At 43.9% G+C, this 5,000-nt stretch overlaps 1 pseudogene; it reads left to right on the forward strand.

Annotated features, from left to right (window-relative positions):
* The first annotated feature begins 504 nt into the window (after window positions 1-504).
* On the forward strand, window positions 505-1,402 carry LOC137991337 (dehydrogenase/reductase SDR family member 9-like; annotated as a pseudogene).
* The last annotated feature ends 3,598 nt before the right edge of the window (window positions 1,403-5,000 follow it).

Consider the following 5,000-nt stretch of genomic DNA (forward strand, 5'->3'; position numbering starts at 1 on the left):
GGCGGGGGTGGTTTGCTTTCTCATGCTGTCCAATAAGGATGCTTGCGAAGGGCAAAATAGTGCATCGAAATAAAGAATAAACAAGTTCAGCTCTATACATCTATACAGCTTTGACTAAACGCGGGCAAATCAGCCCTTCAAATAAATCACAGGAAAGGATTGCCTGGGGTGAGCTGATCAGGACGGCAAACTACACGCTTTTTATTAAGATGAGCATTTACCTGCAAAAAAGCTTTTAAAACGGTTCAAACGGTTCAGCAACGACTAGACCAAGTAATTGATAGTTTTGGCCTTACAGACTGTCATTTTGATCAGTCAAAAATGTCTGTCATCGGGTCCCACCACTGTCCGAAATTTATTTTGAGCCTGTTATTTCGAATTATTATTCTTAGACAATTATGTGAAACAGTTAACTCAAGGGGCGCGCTGATCGGGACACCACTTTTGTCAGCTTGACGTCCAGTTTAATCTTCTGGAGTGCTCTGTGTAATTGTCAATCTTTCAATGAGTATCCCGTCCTTGGAGGAGTGTATTTCAATTTATCTGGTCACCTGTTTCTTGCCGAGAGCGAAAATTGATATTCCGGTAAAAGTAAAGTATGTTCTGATTACGGGCTGTGACACTGGCTACAGTCGAGCGACAGCGATTAAGTTGGATAAAATGGAAGCTTGTGTGTTAGCGACTTGTCTGACGAAAGAAGGAGAACCGAGTTTGCAATCGGAGGCGATCGACAAGCTGAAAACATTCCAGTTGGATGTGACGAATTTCAAGAAGATTAAAGATCCTGCTGGATTATGGGGCCGCGTAAATAATGCAGGCTTTTTGTGTTCATCCCCAATTGAGTGGTCGCCACTGGAAGACCTTGAGCGATCAGCAGATGTGAGTATATGGGGAATATTAATTATTGATGTCACAAAGACCTTTCTGTCACTGATTAAGAAATCCAAGGGGCAAGCGGTGAATTTGGTCAGTATGGCAGAGAGGGTTTCGTGTCCATTTTATGGATCTTATTCTGTGACCAAATCTGATGCTCTTCGACGGGAGATTCAACCCTGGGGGATAAAAGTCGCTATGCTGCAGCCGGGATTCCTTCCCACCAACAACGCGGTTCCAGACTTTCTGGAAAGAGAATTAGGGAATGGAAGGAACCACATTAGTGGGGGAGAGGGGTGTTTACAGAGAGCAATAGAGCAATAGAAATCTTCATGGCGATGCTGATATCAGCGATGTTGTAAATGCAATAGTAGAGGGCCTGACTTCGGCCTCTCCATCTGATCGCTATATGGTTGGCCGAGATGCTCGGTATCGGCTCATACCTTTTGAGATTTTTTCCAGCACTTTTTGCCGACTTTGCCATCAAGGTATCGTTCAAAATACCACAACCTCGTTGTGCCACATATGACTAGAGAGCATTTTAATGAACTGTTTCATTTTTTAAGGAAACTTTTGTCGTTTTTCATGTGTCTATTATAATGTAGTCCATGTTAAAATGTTGAAGCAACTGAAGAAAGAGGTGAATTGTAACTACTAAAAAAAATGTGTATTTTATCGTATTTGGCTAAAATCAGTGTCTTGTGGGAAAACGTGAAAGTAATCAGTCTGCCACTGAGTCAAGCAGGGGTGTGTGTTGGCGCCGAATCTGTTTGCACACTACCTCGCCGCAGTGCTGGAATGTGTGTCTAACAGGACCACAAAAGATGTGTACATCCGAAGCCGATCAGATGGTGGGTGGACACGGAAGACCGCAGACCGGTTGGCTCAGTTGTTTGAGCATCGGACTACCGTGCGGAAGGTCGCAGGATCCAACAGCACTTTTCACAGTACTTCTCATTAGAATTTAAAATTTTAGGAGACATTTTATACCCCAACCTCAGTATAATTTTCTAAGGCGCCTTCCTTTCAACGATACCCGTTCTCATCAAAACCAACCAGAGCTCAATCAGACAACGGTTTTGAAGGTGGGTGTTGCAATAATAAATGTCAATAAAGCATGAAGATGGCCAATAACGTCTCGCCGACATATATTCGCATATTCGCTGATATTTTAGTCACAATGTCGGTTGAGAGTGGCATGGAATGTGAGGTGAGTAGTCCTCTTTGGGTATTATAGACGCTTGATTGCAGCCACAATTATCGGTGAACAGGAAAAAACAGACAAAACAAAACGCATTTTCAGTGCGAGAATACTATTTCGACATCAACCGCTTTCCGCGTGGGGTATCAATAGACGCAAAGGTTGAGTTGTAGGGCTTGTATGGGAGAGGCAAGCTCCTAGTCATGGGCTCCCGAACAAAGAAAAAAACTCAAAAAGTGCTCTTCCGAAGTTATGACATGAATCTTCTTCCAAAAGGAGTCAGCACGAGACAAATTACTCAGAGAGATAAAAGTAAACATTTGCAAGACGCTGGATCATTTTAAGTGACTTTGGTTCAGGTTCTTATTCCGGATTCCCCATTCCGGATTTTTTCTTTTTAGGCAAACTCAACTGGAGGTAATTTAAGCAACATTTCCATGTGAGCACTGATAATTTTCTGCTCGTCCCCAAAGCGCTTCGTCGATATTTCAACACCAGCCCCATAGTTTCCTTCGGTGAACAATAAACCCGTAACTGCAGTGCTCGCTTCTCCACCAAGAAATCCTGTCAAATACTATGTACTTATTGACTGAGTGGGAGGGCCGGACCCTGAGTGGGAAAACCCTCGGCCATGGCGCACGGACGTCGCTGCGCTCGATCCGTACGCCATGACCTCGGGCCAAATATTTTCCTGTCCGGCCCGACCTAAACTCAGTCAATAAGCATTTTATCATATGGGCTCTTTACACTATTTATGAACACTCAGAAGATGAAGTTAGGACAAAATAAAAAACAAAAATATGCACAGAAAATTTATCTAATATGTTGTTTGGATTTGCTTTCCTGGCTGTAAATTACTTAGATGTTAAAAGCGACGAAATCCCCTAAAATTGCATCGCACGGAGCAGTACGTGTTCCTAGTAGGGCCGTTCGTCTTTTTCCGGCCCTGCTCGCGCTAATGCATACGGCCCTCATACGGGGATTTTTTCAATAGCTTGGCAATAAAAGCGCGCGGGGCCGTACGGGCCATATGATAAGGGAACTTATCGAGCTCGGAAATTTGGTTGTTCTCGTGCTCAGAGTTCCCAAATGCGCCCCAAAACTCTTCCTCTCCGCAACAGAACCACATAGTCTTTTCAGTTCGAGTTTGGGCACCCGCGCTCGTATTAACTGGTGAGATGTGGCTTGTTGATTTGTAGGCGCTCGAGTTGTGTGTGACGACGGATTGGAATTATCTTCAATTGTGTTACCCCTCAATCCTTCGATCCTCAATCATAAAATCCTTCAAGCTAGGATACATGGGCGCGTTGGCCAGCCAAGCCCTCCGTAGAACACGAGTTTAGAAGTCTGTAAGTCCATAACTCCCGTGCTGCATATTAATTTAGTCTCGTGCACATGCATTGCAGTCTTTGGCGCTATCTAGTCCTCGATCCAACTCTCTCAAGATTTAAGCTTGGTTTTCACTAGCGACGCAAGCACAAGGGCAAGCATAAGAGTGAAAACGGGGTTGACGCAAGCACAAGCACGAGCACAAGCATAAGGATCAAAATTTTTCGTTTTCCTTGTGCTTGCGGTTATGCTTGCGTTCGCTTGCGTTGTGTGAAAACCAAACGCAGCATAAGCACAAGGATTTTTGCTGCGTCTGGCCAATTAAAGCACTCGTTCCAGATTCCCGGTGTCTGAGCATTTGAACAAAATGGCGGATGCCATGGTTGATTTTGATGGTTACGTCGACATTCGTTTTCACTAGCATAAGCTATTTATACTTGCGCTTGTGCTTGCGTCGATAGTGAATTCCCGGCTTTAAAGTTAGTAATGGCGGACCATTAATTAGGAAAATTTTACTCAAAATAAACAGGTGTCTTTTTTAAATGGAGGCTTAAAACTTCGGTCACTTAGCTTTCAGTTAACATAGTTTTGAAATACAAAGAAAAATTACGATTGATTTTTGCTCATAGCACTTTCAGGGAGAATTTCAATTATCATCATCATCATCATCATCATCATCATAAATCCTTATAGTCCCCGTTGGAGCATAGGGCCGCAACAATGTCCCTCCTCCACTGCGTCTTGTCCTTCACAATTGCCTGAGCCTCTCGCCATGTCAGACCCATCTCATTTAGTTCAATCTCAGCGGTCTTCCTCCAAGTGGTTTTGGGCCTCCCCCTTTCCTTCTGCCTGCACGTAAGAGCAACCTTGGGTATCCTCTCTGGCGGCATTCGTAGTACATGTCCCAACCATCTGAGCCAGTGTTTCTTAATTTCGAGGTCGATACCGGTGTATCCAGTCTTCTTGTAAAGGTCGTTGTTGGAAATTTTGTTGGGCCGGAAGATGTTACAGATCTTTCGCAGACAGCTATTTGTTTATGTCCCTTTTGATTTTCCAACATTCAGAGCCATGCAGTAACACAGACTTAACGTTACTGTTGTATATGCGCACTTTAGTTTTGAGGCTATACTGTTGAGACTTCCAGGTTTTTTTGAGACTACTAAATGCAAACCTGGCCTTGATGTCCTTCTGGACACTGCTATCAGTACTGATCACACTCCCGAGATAAGTGAACTCTTCAATATGTTCTAGCGGTTCTCCATCGATGTTGACTGACCTTGGTGCACCAGAGCTGACACAAATGATTTTGGATTTCTTTTTGCTGATAATCAGTCCCATCATCTTGGCATTCAAATTAAGATCGTCAGATTTGTCCTGAAGATGGGCAGGTGTTGAAGAATGGATGGCAATATCGTCAGCAAAATCAAGGTCTTCAAGGTGAGAGAAGAGAGTCCACCGTATCTCACGAGGGTGTTTAGAAGTTATTTGGCGCATCACCCATGCAGTCGATTGTAACAAAGAAGAGGATAGGCAAGAGTATGCAGCCCTGGCGCACTCCGGATTTTACTGGAAATGCTTTTGTAATGGAGTTTCCGAG

Source organism: Montipora foliosa, chromosome 2 (assembly GCF_036669935.1).
Source record: "Montipora foliosa isolate CH-2021 chromosome 2, ASM3666993v2, whole genome shotgun sequence".
NCBI classification, from domain to species: Eukaryota; Metazoa; Cnidaria; class Anthozoa; order Scleractinia; family Acroporidae; genus Montipora; species Montipora foliosa.